Source organism: Oncorhynchus kisutch, linkage group LG27, assembly GCF_002021735.2.
Source record: "Oncorhynchus kisutch isolate 150728-3 linkage group LG27, Okis_V2, whole genome shotgun sequence".
Lineage (NCBI taxonomy): Eukaryota > Metazoa > Chordata > Actinopteri > Salmoniformes > Salmonidae > Oncorhynchus > Oncorhynchus kisutch.
In genome coordinates, this window is record NC_034200.2 from 22,490,180 (window position 1) to 22,503,029 (window position 12,850).

The following is a 12,850-nucleotide window of genomic DNA, read 5'->3' on the forward strand; positions in this document are numbered from 1 at the left end:
TTATCCGGCTGGCTCCTCCGTCGCGACGTTACCTGAACGCCCATCTGCGGTCCGCTAACCGTTAGCTGTCTTATCGGCTGCTATCTGAATAGACCTATCGGACAATTTATTTATTTTTCTTGGGCCTCTATAACTATATCTATAGTTTTTTTTTTTTTGTGTGATTTGGATTCATCCCCTCTACCACACGGAACCCCACTAATCCTACCGACGGAAACGCACGAGGTGGCTAATAACAGACCTCCATCCTATGCTAGCTTGCTACCGATGGCCCGGCTAGCTGTCTAAATCACCGTGACCCCAACCAACCTCTCTACTCACTGGACCCTTTTGATCACTCGACTAAGCATGCCTCTCCTTATTGTCAATATGCCTTGTCCATTGCTGTTCTGGTTAGTGTTTATTGGCTTATTTCACTGTAGAGCCTCTAGTCCTGCTCACTATACCTTATCCAATCAATTAGTTCCACCACCCACACATGCAATGACATCTCCTGGTTTCAATTATGTTTCTAGAGACAATATCTCTCTCTTCATCACTCAATACCTAGGTTTACCTCCACTGTATTCACATCCTACCATACCTTTGTCTGTACATTATACCTTGAAGCAATTTTATTGCCCCCAGAAACCTCCTTTTACTCTCTGTTCCAGACGTTCTAGACGACCAATTCCTATTGCTTTTAGCCATACCCTTATCCTACTCCTCCTCTGTTCCTCTGGCGATGTAGAGGTGAATCCAGGCCCTGCAGTGCCTAGCTCCACTCCTATTCCCCAGGCGCTCTCTTTTGATGACTTCTGTAACCGTAATAGCCTTGGTTTCATGCATGTTAACATTAGAAGCCTCCTCCCTAAGTTTGTTCTATTCACTGCTTTAGCACACTCTGATAGAACTGCCAAAGGGGGCGGTGTTGCAATCTACTGCAAAGATAGCCTGCAGAGTTCTGTCCTACTATCCAGGTCTGTACCCAAACAATTTGAACTTTTAAAAATCCACCTCTCTAAAAACAAATCTCTCACCGTTGCCGCCTGCTATAGACCACCCTCTGCCCCCAGCTGTGCTCTGGACACCATATGTGAACTGATTGCCCCCCATCTATCTTCAGAGCTCGTGCTGCTAGGAGACCTAAACTGGAACATGCTTAACACCCCAGCCATCCTACAATCTAAGCTTGATGCCCTCAATCTCACACAAATTATCAATGAACCTACCAGGTACCTCCCCAAAGCCTTAAACACGGGCACCCTCATAGATATCATCCTAACCAACTTGCCCTCTAAATACACCTTTGCTGTCTTTAACCAAGATCTCAGCGATCACTGCCTCATTGCCTGCATCCGTAATGGGTCAGCGGTCAAACGACCTCCACCCATCACTGTCAAACGCTCCCTGAAACACTTCAGCGAGCAGGCCTTTCTAATCGATCCTGGAAGGATATTGATCTCATCCCGTCAGTAGAGGATGCCTGGATATTTTTTTTAAATGCCTTCCTAACCATCTTAAATAAGCATGCCCCATTCAAGAAATTTAGAACCAGGAACAGATATAGCCCTTGGTTCTCCCCAGACCTGACTGCCCTTAACCAACACAAAAACATCCTATGGCGTTCTGCATTAGCATCGAACAGCCCCGTGATATGCAGCTGTTCAGGGAAGCTAGAAACCATTATACACAGGCAGTTAGAAGAGCCAAGGCTAGTTTTTTCAAGCAGAAATTTGCTTCCTGCAACACTAACTCAAAAAAGTTCGGGGACACTGTAAAGTCCATGGAGAATAAGAACACCTCCTCCCAGCTGCCCACTGCACTGAAGATAGGAAACACTGTCACCACTGATAAATTCACCATAATTGAGAATTTCAATAAGCATTTTTCTACGGCTGGCCATGCTTTCCACCTGGCTACTCCTACCCCGGTCAACAGCACTGCACCCCCCACAGCAACTCGCCCAAGCCTTCCTCATTTCTCCTTCTCCCAAATCCGTTCAGCTGATGTTCTGAAAGAGCTGCAAAATCTGGACCCCTACAAATCAGCTGGGCTAGACAATCTGGACCCTTTCTTTCTAAAATGATCTGCCGAAATTGTTGCCACCCCTATTACTAGCCTGTTCAACCTCTCTTTCGTGTCGTCTGAGATTCCCAAAGATTGGAAAGCAGCTGCGGTCATCCCCCTCTTCAAAGGGGGGGACACTCTTAACCCAAACTGCTACAGACCTATAGCTATCCTACCATGCCTTTCTAAGGTCTTCGAAAGCCAAGTCAACAAACAGATTACCGACCATTTCGAATCTCACCATACCTTCTCTGCTATGCAATCTGGTTTCAGAGCTGGTCATGGGTGCACCTCAGCCACACTCAAGGTCCTAAACGATATCTTAACCGCCATCGATAAGAAACATTACTGTGCAGCCGTATTCATTGATCTGGCCAAGGCTTTCGACTCTGTCAATCACCACATCCTCATCGGCAGACTCGTCAGCCTTGGTTTCTCAAATGATTGCCTCGCCTGGTTCACCAACTACTTCTCTGATAGAGTTCAGTGTGTCAAATCGGAGGGTCTGCTGTCCGGACCTCTGGCAGTCTCTATGGGGGTGCCAGAGGGTTCAATTCTTGGACCGACTCTCTTCTCTGTATACATCAATGATGTCGCTCTTGCTGCTGGTGAGTCTCTGATCCACCTCTACGCAGACGACACCATTCTGTATACTCCTGGCCCTTCTTAAGACACTGTGTTAACAACCCTCCAGGCAAGCTTCAATGCCATACAACTCTCCTTCCGTGGCCTCCAATTGCTCTTAAATACAAGTAAAACTAAATGCATGCTCTTCAACCGATCGCTACCCGCACCTGCCCGCCTGTCCAACATCACTACTCTGGACGGCTCTGACTTAGAATACGTGGACAACTACAAATACTTAGGTGTCTGGTTAGACTGTAAACTCTCCTTCCAGACCCATATGAAATATCTCCAATCCAAAGTTAAATCTAGAATATGCTTCTTTTTCGCAACAAAGCATCCTTCACTCATGCTGCCAAACATACCCTTGTAAAACTGACCATCCTACCAATCCTCGACTTCGGCGATGTCATTTACAAAATAGCCTTCAATACCCTACTCAACAAATTGGATGCAGTCTATCACAGTGCAATCTGTTTTGTCACCAAAGCCCCATATGCTACCCACCATTGCGACCTGTATGCTCTCGTTGGCTGGCCCTCGCTTCATACTCGTCGCCAAACCCACTGGCTCCATGTCATCTACAAGACCCTGCTAGGTAAAGTCCCCCCTTATCTCAGCTCGCTGGTCATCATAGCATCTCCCTCCTGTAGCACACGATCCAGCAGGTATATCTCTCTAGTCACCCCCAAAACCAAATCTTTCTTCGGCCGACTCTCCTTCCAGTTCTCTGCTGCCAATGACTGGAACGAACTACAAAAATCTCGAAACTGGAAACACTTATCTCCCTCACTAGCTTTAAGCACCAACTGTCAGAGCAGCTCACAGATTACTGCACCTGTACATAGCCCACCTATAATTTAGCCCAAACAACTACCCTCTTCCCCTACTGTATTTAATTTATTTAAGTATTTTGCTCCTTTGCACCCCATTATTTTTATTTCTACCTTGCACATGCTTCCACTGCAAATCTACCATTCCAGTGTTTTACTTGCTATTTTGTATTTACTTTGCCACCATGGCCTTTTTTTTTGCCTTTACCTCCCTTATCTCACCTCATTTGCTCACATCGTATATAGACTTGTTTATACTGTATTATTGACTGTATGTTTGTTTTACTCCATGTGTAACTCTGTGTCGTTGTATGTGTCGAACTGCTTTGCTTTATCTTGGCCAGGTCGCAATTGTAAATGAGAACTTGTTCTCAACTTGCCTACCTGGTTAAATAAAGGTGAAATAAATAAATAAAAATAGCATTCGCGACCGCGTGTTTCAGGTCATTTTCGATTTAGCTGGAAGTACCTGTGAACACGGTAGCTGTAGCCAAATGGCAGTTTAACGTGCTGTCATACTCAGCCAAGAAATCCAGTATTTCCAAGTGGTTTCCCTCATTAGCTGATTCTTTACCCTCATCATGTCCTCTGAATGCTAAATCTTGCTAGCCTAAAAACACAACCGTATGAATAAGGCACTTTAGAATCTCCCTGTTGTGCCTGATTTTATCATTGTGAGCAAGTGTCTCATTGCGCCATTGCTCGTTAAGAAGATGGTCTAGTCTTGTTTCCCCAAATGTTTTTAAACACACTGTAGCTCGCAGGTGTGAAGTTGAGTTGTGGTGTCAAAGTGCTGACTTTCTCAATCAAGCTAAATCTTTGAAACCAGTTGTCCATGTTGAGTTGTTATCGGTGCTGAAGAGTAGGCAATTCCAACAGTAAAGCTTTTTTTGTCAGCTCACAGATGGTTATCCACGGATAGCACTCATAATTATTAACTTGAAAATGCCTTTCAAAACTCTTTCCTGGTTGCACGAAATCAGGCAGTGCAGGAGTTGGGTCTCCCGGTCTGTACAAGATTGAACATTTCATTAAAAGCTAGTCTTGAAAAGGGCGATGCTAACACTTTAGCCACGACATCGTCCTCAATTACTCTCTCTGCAGTTTCCATCTCCATCGTTACATACTAGGCTCAAGCGTGAGAAAAGAAGATAAGGCTTGCTATTGGCTCTGAATAAGTGACGTATTCTTAGGCCCTGTAGAGGGCCTTGAGGCATCATACAAATGTCCCACCTATTACAAGACAATTTGTGATTGGTTGATTCTACTGTCATTCCAAAATTCTGCTTTAATTTAAGTCAATGTCATTGGCTGTTGTTTTCTATTCAAAGCCTGAGGGCCTAGCCAATGAGCATTGAGCCCAGCTTGATTATTTCTACCAAGAGATGGCCAAAGAAAAATTCGGGATATTTTTTTCTCTTGGATATTAACCCTTCTTTTTCCAACACAAACGGAATAAATTCAATAGGAAGATCCTTACAATTAAGACAAAATGACAAATTATAATATATACAAATATATACAGTTTTATGGGGTGGCAGGTAGCCTAGCGGTTAGTGTTGCACTAGTAACCGAAAGGTTGCAAGATCGAATCCCCAAACTGACAAGGCAAAAATCTGTCATTCCGCCCCTGAACAGGGCAGTTAACCCACTGTTCCTAGGACATCATTGAAAATAAGAATTTGTTTTAAATAAAGATGTTTAAACATGTGTATTTATCCTTAGGCCCTCTCTGAGGGTGTAGAGGGCCCAGGCGGTCCCCCACTGCTCTCCACCCAATGTCAAAATGGGTAATTGCAGGAAATTTGCTGTAAAACAGAGATTGCTTTTGTTAATCCCTGCCCCTTTGCGAATTAGTAGGTAGAATTGCAGAAATCTTGCTTTAAAAGGGTAACATTTTCTTTATTCCCCATGGCAAAATGTGTTGAATTGCAGGAAATGAAATGTTTCTCACCTAAAAATGTTTTGCAGCGAGGTGGAGGGCACCCCAACCAAATACCCTTTACGGCCGTCAAAACGGCTAGAGCAAGCCCTGGAACGAAGCAAAGCTGCATTTTATAAGTATTACAACAGGGAACAGGGCCCATGTAATACAATGGGAAGCCGCTCTCTCTCTCCCCAGACTGTATTGTCGAAACTTGCCACTACGCATCGCACTGCCTTCTCTGAAATCCCCCACGACTCAGCCTCCCGCGTGTTTTAACGACAGCATTATCTATCGCTGAATTAGATTTCATCCTTTAGCCTACTCATTTTCTTAACCTCTTTTTCTGAATGAAATAGCTGTCTCTCTTCAATGTCATTTGGATGCCATCATCATCATTTGAACACAACAGCTGTCTCTCTCCACTGACATTGGCAAAGACATCCTGTGAATGATACATACATACTTGTAGACAGCTATTAGATTTGATATTATCCTGAGATTGTCATTGCTCATTCCATGATATAGGATGGCTAAATTACAATGCATATTAGGCTATTGCTTAAGCTTTCCTGTTTCTTGCAGACCGATTTATCACACAAAGGACCTATTTCGTTATCAGCATGTGCACGCACGCAGGCTTCAAAAATATGTCAGAAAACCTGCATGACTTAAAGTGTGATCATCATGCATGATAGTAGGCTATCGCTTATCATCATCATCATTTGTTTGGTGATCAATCATTGATTTATTCCACATTTTCAGTTCAGCCGGACAAGTTTAGCCTAGGCTACTTTGTTGTGTTCATTTACACCACAGGACAAGACATGTCAATTCTAACAGGTCGGTGAAGAACAAGGTAGCTTGCTAGAAATGGGGTCTTGGATGGGACTTTGATTAAACAGGTTGTGGCGGACATATAGATCATATTAAATGAATCATTTTAAGTATCATATTAGTATTATATGTAGGTGGCTGGATCAATGCACGCGCAGCAGCTTATAATTCAAGACCCCTTGTGGGCGTAGAAAATTATTGAGAAAAAAAGGAGGAGGGACAGAAACTCCGCGAAGAGGAAGACTTCAGACAAGGTGATGCAACTGAAAATTCCGAATTGACACAACCTGTCCCCAGATCTATACGACACCACGCTATGGTAAGCCATCAATGACACAAAACATTGCAATAAGATGATCATACATTATTATAGCTAGCTTTCTTGGTACGTTCAGTAGTTTGAATAGGAGCATCAATCAACTTTAATGTTAACCCACAGTAAAGACATGGGCACGTAATTTAGGCTAGCCATGTGTGGATGCTGAAATATATGATTTTTTTGCCTTGACTTTACTAAAGTTAATTCAAATGAGGCTTGCTAGTTAGCTAGTTGTTTACTCCGAGAATGATACACATTTTGGTAAGAAGGACGAGATAAATAGCAATTTCAACCGCTAGCCCACACAGTGTTAGCTTATTCACTCCAGTTATAACAGGTTATCTGCAACTGGCTGTACTTACTATTTGTAATATCACCGTTACTTCTTTTTGAATAAACTCATGCTACAGTTGTGCCGTGGTTACAGATATTTAAAACCAATTTCAACATTGCTACTCAACACGTGGCAGTGTCAGATAACGTTAACGGTAGGCTACTTCCCTAGTTGTTGTTATGACATCATGGAATGGATATGTTGACGATTCTCACAGCGTATTTTACCAGACATTAGATGCTGTGAGAATCATCAACATATCCATTCAATGATGTCAAGGCTTCATCAATATAGAAGAAGTCTCTGTTGTTTCATAAAGCAACGTTGGACATTTCTCAACAAGTTAATTTATCTTAAAGAGGTCAACCAATATTAAAGGCACTTTCTGCCGTTTCAACATCCTGACACTGTTTGGTAAACTGAGGGATTGGGCTTGGTCAACCTGGGGAAATAGCGTAGCTCATCATCCTATAATTCATAGAACAAGCTGGTGTTATTAGACATATTTCGGGGGCTGTTTGTTCACACTCAAATTATAGGAAAGCATAAACACTATTACAGCCTGAGATCTTCCATTATGACAATATGATACAGTTATACTAAGCATGAGACATTTGTAAGTTATATTTAACTAATTTCACCTAATATTGGACTGTAGCTTTAACTTAACACCTGTAATCCCCATGAACATTTGTGGATTTCCCCTATTTAATGTGTTTGTTAGTAACAGTAACCTTTGGTTATTGTCAGTTGTTGTCTATAACCATACTCACTCTGATGCTTGTGTAAAAGCTGGGATTTAGGCTATGTCTTTAAAAGTCTTGTGAGAATTTTCAAATGGCTAAACAATTATTTGGTTTATTAGTTCCTGAGTGACTTATTGTTATTAGTGGCAGTGTGATTTTTTTCAAAAGGCCTATTTCTTCCGTGCTGCTGCTGTGAAGTGGTGCTACCCCCAGAGGTCAATGTTGCCATTGCAAATGTGATGGTTGTAATGGTGTAATATTACTTGTCTCAGTATTTCAACAGGTTGGACCAAAACCAGCTTAAAATAATATTATGCATTCATGTCAGTTTTATGTATAGTATGAGTTTTTTTATTTTTTCATATTTTAAAAATAGGGTACTTTGTCAGGTACAGGTACGTAAACTACTACTATGGCTTTTGAAGTCATCTAGGTTTCTTCATTTTACATTCATCACTTACACTGAGTGTACAAAACATTAAGAACACCTTCCTAATATTGAGTTGCACCCCCTTTTGCCCTCAGAACAGCCTCCATTCGCTGGGGTATGGAAAGAGTTCCACAGGGATGCTGGCACATGTTGACTCCAATGCTTCACACAGTTGTGTCAAGTTGGCTCAATGTCCTTTGGGTGGTGGACCATTCTTGATACACACTGTTGAGTGCAGAAACCAAAGCAGTGTTACAGTTCTTGACTCACTCAAACCAGTAAGCCTGGAACCTACTAGCATACTTGGCTCAAAGGCACTTAAATATTTTGTCTTGCCCATTCACCCTCTGAATGGCACACATACACAATCCAAGTCTCAATTGTCAGGTGTTCCTAATGTTTTGGTCCAATCAACATTTTAGTTTTAACTGTTTGGACTAATGATTAGCCTACACCCCTGGGGTGTATTCATTATGGAAACCGTTCAAGAACCAAACTGACGCAAATGGAACGAAACGGGACCTACCTGAATTTGTCTAATAGAAACTCTTGCTTGCGTTTTCCGTTTGGAGTAAACAGTTTGTAACAAAATGTTTTGCAACAGACTAAACATTTTGCCACAGAATCTGCATGAAGAAGGATTTTTCAGCCTTGAGACATGGATGACAATTGAGACATGTATGTGTGCCATTGAGGGTTAATGGGCAAGACAAAAGATTTAAGAGCCTTTGAACAGGTTATGGTAGTAGGTGCCAGGCGCACCAGTTTGTGTCAAGAACTACAACACTGCTGGGTTTTTCACACTCAACAGTTTCTGTTACAAGAATGGTCCACCACCCAAAGGACATCAAGCCAACTTGACAACTGTGGGAAGCATTGGAGTCAATATGGGCCAGCTTTCAAAACCTTGTAGAGTCCATGCCCCAAAAAACTGAGGATATTCTGAGGGCAAAAGGAGGGGTGCAACTCAATATTAGGAAAGTGTTCTTACTGGTTTTTTACACTGTATAGGCCTAAATCAAAGGCATGTGTGGTAGGTCTAGTAAGCTTGTAATACATACAGTTGAAGTCAGAAGTTTACATACACTTAGGTTGGGGACATTAAAACTCGTTTTTCAACCACTCCACAAATTTCTTATTAACAAACTAGTCGGTTAGGACATCTACTTTTTGCATGACACATGTAATTTTTCCAACAATTGTTTACAGACAGATTATTTCACTTATAATTCACTGTATCACAATTCCAGTAGGTCAGAAGTTTACATACATTAAGTTGACAGTGCCTTTAAACAGCTTGGAAAATTCCAGAAAATGATGTCATGGCTTTAGAAGCTTCTGATAGGTTAATTGACATTATTTGAGTCAATTGGAGGTGTACCTGGAATGTTTTTCAAGGCTTACCTTCACACTCAGTGCCTCTTTGCTTGACATCATGGGAAACTCAAAAGAAATCAGCCAAGACCTCAGAATTGTTTTTGTAGACCTCCACAAGTCTGGTTCATCCTTGGGAGCAATTTCCAAATACTTGAAGGTACCACGTTCATCTACAAAAACAATAGTACCCAAGTATAAACACCATGGGACCACGCAGCCGTCATACTGCTCAGGAAGGAGACGCGCTCTGTCTCCTAGAGAATAAAAGTGCAAATCAATCCCAGAACAACAGCAAAGGACCTTGTGAAGATGCTGGAGGAAACAGGTACAAAAGTATCTATATTCACAGTAAAATGAGTCATATATCAACATAACCTGAAAGGCCGCTCAGCAAGGAAGAAGGCACTGCTCCAAAACCATAATAAAAAAAGTCAGACTACGGTTTGGAGAAATGTCCTCTGGTCTGATGAAACAAAAATAGAACTGTTTGCCCATAATGACCATCGTTATGTTTGGAGGAAAAAGGGGGGGCTTGCAAGCCAAAGAACACCATCCCAACCGTGAAGCACGGGGGTGGCAGCATCATGTTGTGGGGGTGCTTTGCTGCAGGAGGGACTGGTGCACTTCACAAAATCGATGACATCATAAGAATGGAAAATTACGTGGATATATTGAAGCAACATCTCAAGACATCAGTCAGGAAGTTTATACCATTTGTATTTCATTAACCTTTGACTATTGGATGTTCTTATAGGCACTTTAGTATTGCCAGTGTAACAGTATAGCTTCCGTCCCTCTCCTCGCTCCTCCCTGGGTTCGAACCAGAAACACAACAACCACCATCAAAGCAGTGTTACTCATGCAGAGCAAGGGAAACAACTACTAGAAGGCTCAGAGCGAGTGACGTTTGAAACGCTATTAGCGCGTGCTAACTGGCTAGCTATTTCACTTCGGTTACACCAGCCTCATCTTGGGAGTTGATAGGCTTGAAGTCATAAACAGCGCAATGCTTGACGCACAACGAAGAGCTGCTGGCAAAACGCACGAAAGTGCTGTTTGAATGAATGTTTACGCGCCTGTTTCTGCCTACCACCGCTCAGTCAACTACTTAGATACTTGTATGCTTTTATGCTCAGTCAGATTATATGCAACGCAGGACAAGCTAGATAATATCTAGTAATATCATCAACCATGTGTAGTTGATTATGATTCATTGTTTTTTATAAGATAAGTTTAATGCTAGCTAGCAACTTACCTTGGCTTACTGCATTCGCGTAACAGGCAGTCTCCTTGTGGAGTGCAACGAGAGAGAGGCAGGTTGTTACTCCGTTGGACTAGTTAATTGTAAGGTTGCAAGATTGGGTCCCCCCAGCTGACAAGGTGAAAATCTGTCGTTCTGACCCTGAACGAGGCAGTTAACCCACCGTTCCTAGGACGTCATTGAAAATAAGAATGTGTTCTTCACTGACTTGCCTAGTTTAAAAAAAATACAGATTTCCGATTGTTATGAAAACTTGAAATCGGCCCCAATTAATCGGCCATTCCGATTAATCGGTCGACCTCTAGCCAAGACCATACAACGGTTTAACTGGACAGGTTCCACTCAAAACAGGCCTCGCCATGGTCGACCAAAGAAGTTGAGTGCACGTGCTCAGCGTCATATCCAGAGGTTGTCTTTGGGAAATAGATGTATGAGTGCTGCCAGCATTGCTGCAGAGGTTGAAGGGGTGGGGGGTCAGCCTGTCAGTGCTCAGACCATACGCCATACACTGCGTCAAATTGGTCTGCATGGCTGTTGTCCCAGAATGAAGCCTCTTCTAAAGATGATGCACAAGAAAGCCTCAAACAGTTTGCTGAAGACAAGCAGACTAAGGACATGGACTACTGGATAGTCCGCTAAGTTTTTCTCTCAATTCGCATAACGGCACCAACGCTGTGGTCATTCTCTGTACAAAATATTAGGTTAGAGGCTATGCATCCTATTGGATGAATCATGAAAGGAGCTTGGCTACATTTAATTCACTTGCACCCCACTGAATAAGAAGAAATGTAAAACTGGCATTTTAGGAAACGTTTTGAATGGACATAGTGAAATTATACGCACCCACCTAAAACACCATCAAAGCCACCTGCAGCGCCTCTCACTCAAACATAAGCAAATCACATTTGTCCTTTCCCAAAAATGTATTAAAAACCTTGCCTTAGCATCAACTCCTTTCTGTCGGATATAAAAAAAATTGTCTACATAATAGGATGATGCAAAATCAATGTAGCCTATCATATAAATCGACAGGGCAAGTTTTAAGGGGGATATATAGAGACAGCTGTGATAGGCATGAAGATGAAATTGACAACCATTAGAAAATTGAAACACATGCACGACAACCTGTCCATAGCCTAATGATCAACCTGTCCATAGCCGATTGATTAACCTGTCCATAGCCTATTGATCAACCTGTCCATAGCCTAATGATCAACCTGTCCATAGCCTAATGATCAACCTGTCCATAGCCTATTGATCGACCTGTCCATAGCCTATTGATCAACCTGTCCATAGCCTAATGATCAACCTGTCCATAGCCTATTGATCAACCTGTCCATAGCCTATTGATCAACCTGTCCATAGCCTAATGGTCAGCCGTTGATTTTAGTGAAGCAATGGGTGGTAATTTTGACACTACATTTTCATTTGAGTGCTTCATCTAAATCTGTGCAACCACTTCCTGATAAGGGTAAACGCCGGCAGATATTTTTTAATTTTACGGTTGCCTATAGAATGGGTAGTCACCTAGATTCACTTTAGCAGGTCTATAATATGTAGCATAATATATAGACTATATGAATGATGCATTCATATATTAATTAACTTCTATCTTAAATATCTCTCTGTCTTCACTGTTTCCTTCTTGCACAATTCACACCACTCCACTGACCTATCTCTTCCTCCTCTTTCTAGCTCTTGTTTGAAACATATTTTGAGCTATTTTTAAAAAGGTCTATTTTAGGAGAGAAGCATCGATCGATCCTCTTGCTTGCTGAAAGGCTATAAAATAGGCTACAGCATTGGCAATGCACTGGCAGGGAAGTTTGAATGGTGAGAGCGATGTGTAGCCTAGCTCTGGTGTGATGTGAAAACATTGGCTAAATTGATACCTTGCTGCACTGATGCATTGCAAGCGTAAAAAACAGGCAGAGAGAAATTAATTTATTGATTCACATCATGAATCCACAAACCTGTCAGTAGCAGTGCATGGCCTGTTAGTGGCGGTGTCCCAGATAACAATTTCTATTGGTCAATATCTTATTTTCGCATGCGAAGACGTAAAAATCGAAGCTGTTACGAATAAATAATTGATTTTTGGAGGACGATATTCATT

General features: G+C 42.0%; 1 protein-coding gene across 3 annotated transcripts in view; it reads left to right on the plus strand.

Moving 5' to 3' along the window:
• Window positions 1–6,476: 6,476 nt before the first annotated feature.
• Window positions 6,477–12,850, plus strand: part of LOC109871724 (sodium- and chloride-dependent glycine transporter 1) — an 84,034-nt gene continuing 77,660 nt past the window's right edge. For all 3 annotated transcript variants that reach the window (XM_020462690.2, XM_020462691.2, XM_020462693.2), the window contains exon 1: window positions 6,477–6,586. The gene's annotated coding sequence lies outside the window, so the exon portion shown is untranslated. The remainder of the gene's footprint in view (window positions 6,587–12,850) is intronic.